The sequence below is a fragment of the Gossypium hirsutum genome, chromosome D02, assembly GCF_007990345.1.
Source record: "Gossypium hirsutum isolate 1008001.06 chromosome D02, Gossypium_hirsutum_v2.1, whole genome shotgun sequence".
Lineage (NCBI taxonomy): Eukaryota > Viridiplantae > Streptophyta > Magnoliopsida > Malvales > Malvaceae > Gossypium > Gossypium hirsutum.
This window is the reverse complement of record NC_053438.1, coordinates 51,141,766-51,146,884: the sequence shown is the minus strand read 5'-3', so window position 1 is coordinate 51,146,884 and position 5,119 is coordinate 51,141,766. Positions and strand designations below refer to the sequence as shown.

General features: G+C 37.4%; 1 non-coding gene across 1 annotated transcript; it reads right to left on the bottom strand.

Annotated features, from left to right (window-relative positions):
- Nucleotides 1-1,343: 1,343 nt before the first annotated feature.
- On the bottom strand, nt 1,344-1,450 carry LOC121214943 (small nucleolar RNA R71). Its single transcript, XR_005910679.1, has one exon. It is a non-coding gene; the product is annotated as a small nucleolar RNA R71 (small nucleolar RNA).
- Nucleotides 1,451-5,119: the final 3,669 nt, after the last annotated feature.

Genomic DNA, 5,119 nt, shown 5'->3' with positions numbered 1-5,119 from the left:
ATTCTTGCAATATTAATTGTTAGATAACTAATGAATTAATAATTAAATCGTATTGAAATTGTAATTAATCGACACAATACTTAATCAGTGCATATTTATTCTTCTAAGGTAGCTGAAGTTAATTTAGCATTGTATTTGGCGATACATCTGCCTTGCATAACTTGCAGGATTATTGTGATTAAACTGTTTCAAGGTAGAAATACTCCGTTACTTCACTTGATCTTTTATATGCTTGTGAAGATTGATTAATCATTTGGATTGACATTGAAAAATGTTCAAGAGATTGATTAATTTAATAAGTATGTATGAGCAGTAGTTAGCAAATTACCGAGTTGCCGTGAATTTGGTCGTAGCAGTATAAACATAAGTTTAATAATTCTAAGTTTAAGGAATGTAATTAATCCAACACAATTATATCATCTTGATTAAACCTTATTTGAAATCGTGCATTAGAACCTTTTTATTTTTAAATTTTTTACTTAGTTTTTAACCCTTAGTTTTTAATCATCTTTAAACCAAAATATTTTCTATCACCAAAGTGTTTTAACATTAATTTCATAAATATTCTTTTTTACAGTCCCTGTGGGTACGATAACTCGACATTTACTTGTCACTTTATTACTTGTTGCAATTGTGTACACTTGCACATTTTCGTCATTCCAAGTTTTTTGCGCCGTTGTCGGGGACTGTTTTTAAAAAAAGGCATTATTTGTGAATCTATTTTTATATTTTGGTTTATTTATTTTCCTGTTTAAATCTTTGCTTACTTAATCTTTCTATGATTATTTCAAATGTTTATGAGTATTGACCAGATTATCGACTTACTCCCTCTGGACCCTGAAATAGAACGAACATTTTGACAGCAAAGAAGACAAGCGAACCAGAGAAGAACCGAGGAGATAAAATTTGAGAATATGAATCAAGGAAATGGAGCAAACCTTACTTAGAATCCAATCCTTATTACTGATGATAGGGATAGAGCTTTACGATAGTATGACGTGCCAGTATTTAATGATCTTAATCCGAGTATTAGGAGACCTAAAATTGAGGCACAATAATTTGAGTTGAAGCCAGTCATATTCCAGATGCTTCAGACTATGAGCCAATTCAGTGAAATGCCTACTGAATATCCTCATCTTCACTTAAGACTATTTATGGAAGTGAGCGATTCTTTCAAGTTAGCCGGAGTACCCGAAGATGCATTACGATTGAAGTTGTTCCCATATTCGCTAAGGGACAGAGCTTGTGCCTGGTTGAACTCATTCCCACCGAACTCTATTTCTACATGGAAAGAGTTAGCCGAGAGATTCCTCATGAAGTATTTCTCGCCGAGCAAGAATGCCAAGTTGAGGAATGAGATCACTGCCTTCCAACAAATGGATGATAAGTCCCTGTATGAGGCATGGGAAAGGTACAAAGAGTTATTACGAAAGTGCCCTCATCATGGAATCTGACATTGCATTCAACTTGAGACATTCTATAATGGTCTCAACGCTCACACGAGGATGGTAGTGGACACCTCTGCTAATGGTGCTCTCCTCTCTAAGTCTTATAATGAGGCTTACGAAATTATTGAGAGGATTGCTAGCAATAATTATCAATGGCCAACCAATCGAGCAGCGTGAAGAAGACGATTCGCTGGAATACATGAAGTGGACGCTCTCACTTCACTCGCATCTCAGGTATCTTTATTATCCTTAATGCTTAACAATCTTACCACTAATGGATCTAACAGTTTTGCAGCCCAACCACCTAACCAATTTGAGAATATAGCATGTGTGTATTGTGGGGAAGGACATTTGTTTGAAGAATGTCCATCGAACCCCGAATCCGTATATTACATGGGTAACCAAAACCAAAACTAAGGGAGGCAAGGACTGCAATCCAACTTTTATAACTCATCGTGGCGAAATCACCCGAATTTTTCCTGGAGTAACCAAGAGGGTGGAACCAGTAACACTTACGTCCAACCTAGACCAACTCAGCTGCCTAGTTTCCCCCAACAAGTTTAGAAACCAACCCAAGCGGAACCATCCAATAGCTTAGAGAATCTATTGAAGGCATACATGGCGAAAAATGACACTACTCTAAGGAATTTGGAGAATCAAGTGGGTCAGTTTGCTACTGAACTCAGGAACCGACCAACAGGTGCTCTACCTAGTGACACAGAGAATCTGAGAAATCTAGGGAAAGAACATTGTAAAGCGTTGACATTGAGGAGCGGAAAAATAGTAGAGCCCAACACTATCGAAGTTGAAAAGGAGCCAGCTGACGCTCAAGATTCAGAAAAATTTCAACCAAGTGTTGAAATTCTAGTTTCACCAGAACTAGAATCTACAAAACCTAACAAAGTAACCTCAGGATCAGCTAATTCTGATCAACTAACAACGTCGTTAGATGCAGAATTGCCGCCAAAGACGAATCAACCAGAATCAGTCCCAGTAATGAAACCACCACACCCTACCCTCAAAGACTTCAGAAATAGAAGAAGGAGATTCAATTCAAGAAGTTCCTTGACGTACTCAAGCAACTTCACATAAACATCCCGTTGGTTGAAGCACTTGAGCAAATGTCAAACTACGTCAAGTTCATGAAAGATATCTTGTCTAAGAAATGAAAACTTGGAGAATTTGATACGGTAGCTCTAACGAAGGAATACAATGTCTATCTTCAAGACAAACTACCCCCAAAATTGAAGGATCATGGATGTTTTACCATACCGTGCAACATTGGGGCAACATATTGTGGTAAGGCATTATGTGACTTAGGTGCAAGTATCAACTTGATGCCTATGTCAATATTTAGGAAGTTGGAGATAAGAGAAGTTAGACCAACTACAATTATGCTTCAACTAGCAGATCAATCCTTAGCACATCCAGTAGGAAAAATTGAGGACGTATTGGTACATGTAAATAAGTTTATCTTTCCTGATGACTTTGTAATTCTAGATTTTGAAGTAGACAAAGAAGTACCAATCATCCTAGGAAGGTCGTTCCTAGAACCTGAAAGGACTCTTATTGATGTGTAGAAGGGCGAGCTCACAATACGTGTTCAGGATGATCAGGTAACATTTAACGTCTTTAACCCTATGCAATTTCCTGACACAATGGATGATTGCTCTGTAGTGTCTGATTTAGAGAATTTAATAGTGGAGAATGAACTCAACTGTGTTAAGGACCCATTGGAAAGAATTTTGACATCGGATCCTCCGAATGATGAAGAGGGGGATGAATACTTAGCTTTGTTAGAAGCTAATCAAAAGGGATTTAACCTGCAATCACATTTTGAATCTTTGGAGTTAGAAAATAGGAACTATTAACAACCAAAAGCGTCGATCAAGGAGCCACATAAATTAGAGGTATTACCTTCTCATTTAAAATATGTTTATTTAGGTAACACTTCTACTCTGCCTGTGATTGTTTCAGTAGAATTGACCACTAAGTAAGAATAGAAATTTATCTTAGTTCTGAAACAATTCAAGAAGGCCATCAGATGGACCATAGCCGATATTCGGGGCATTAGTCCATCTATATGCTTGCACAAGATTATCCTAGAAGATGGAAAAAAGGGACGATCGATGGACAATAGAGACTGAACCCTATCATGAAGGACGTAGTAAAAAAAGAGATAATCAAGTGGTTAGATGCAGGTATCATCTATCCCATCTCAGAGAGTTCATGGGTAAGCCCGGTCCAGTGCGTGCCAAAAAAAGAGGTATCATGATTGTAGAGAACGAGAACAACGAGTTGATACCGACTAGAATGGTTACGGGATGGAGAATCTGCATCAATTACCAGAAGCTAAAAAGGTGACTAGGAAAGATCACTTCCCTTTGTCGTTCTTGGACCAGATGCTGGATAGACTCACAGGATGAGATTACTACTGTTTTCTCAATGGACACTCAGGGTATAATCAGATTACAGTAGCACCAGAGGATCAATACAAAACGACATTCACCTGCCAGTACAATACGTTTGCATTTAGACGCATGTCATTTGGTTTATGTAATGCACCTGTTACATTTCAAAAATGTATGATGTCTATTTTTACTGTCATGTTTGAGAAATATTTGGAAGCTTTTATGGATAATTTTTCAGTATTCAGAGATAGTTATGATGATTGCTTAGCCAATCTCACTAATGTACTAAGGTAATGCGAAGAAACGAATCTCGTACTCAACTGGGAAAAGTGTCATTTTATGGTACAAGAAGGAGTTTTTCTAGGGCATCGGATAATAAGACATGGGATCGAGGTAGACAAAACAAAGGTAGACGTTATTGAGAAACTCCCACCTCCAACATCTGTAAAGGGTGTTAGGATCTTTTTGGGCCACGCCGATTTTTATCGAAGATTTATCAAGGACTTTCTCCAAAGTTGCTAAACACTTATGCAAATTATTGGAGAATGACTTTATATTCAAGTTTGATAAGGAATGCTTAAAAGCTTTCAACGATTTGAAGATTCGATTAGTCACGGCACCCATAATCGTCACACCAGACTGGGATTTGCCATTCGAATTGATGTGTGACGCAAGTGAGTTCACAATTGGAGCTGTATTAGGCCAGCTAAGGATCAAAGTTTTTCATCTCATCTACTACGCAAGTCGAACCCTAACAGGAGCTCAACTGAATTATACGGTAACAAAAAAAGATTTACTTACTATTTTGTTTACTTTCGACAAATTTCGATCTTATCTGGTAGGTACCAAAGTGACTGTCTATACAGACCACTCGGTAATTAAGTATTTACTTACGAAGAAAGACGTTAAGTCGAGGCTAATCTGATGGGTACTTCTACTTCAAGAGTTCGATCTAGAAATTCAAGATCGAAAGGGAGTCAAAAATCAAGTAGCAGATCATTTGTCTAGATTGGAGCCACAATAAGGAAATTCTCATGTTATACCAATTCAGGAGAAGTTTCCAAACGAACATATCCTGAAGGTAAATCATGTCCATAATACCCATTGGTTTGCTGATATTGCTAACTATTTAGCTTGTGGTTTGATGTCAATTGATAAGACATACTAAGAAAGGAAAAATTTTCTTCACGATGTGAAGTACTATTTTTGGGAAGACCCATACGTGTTTAAAAAGTGTACAGATCTGAAGATCAGGAGATG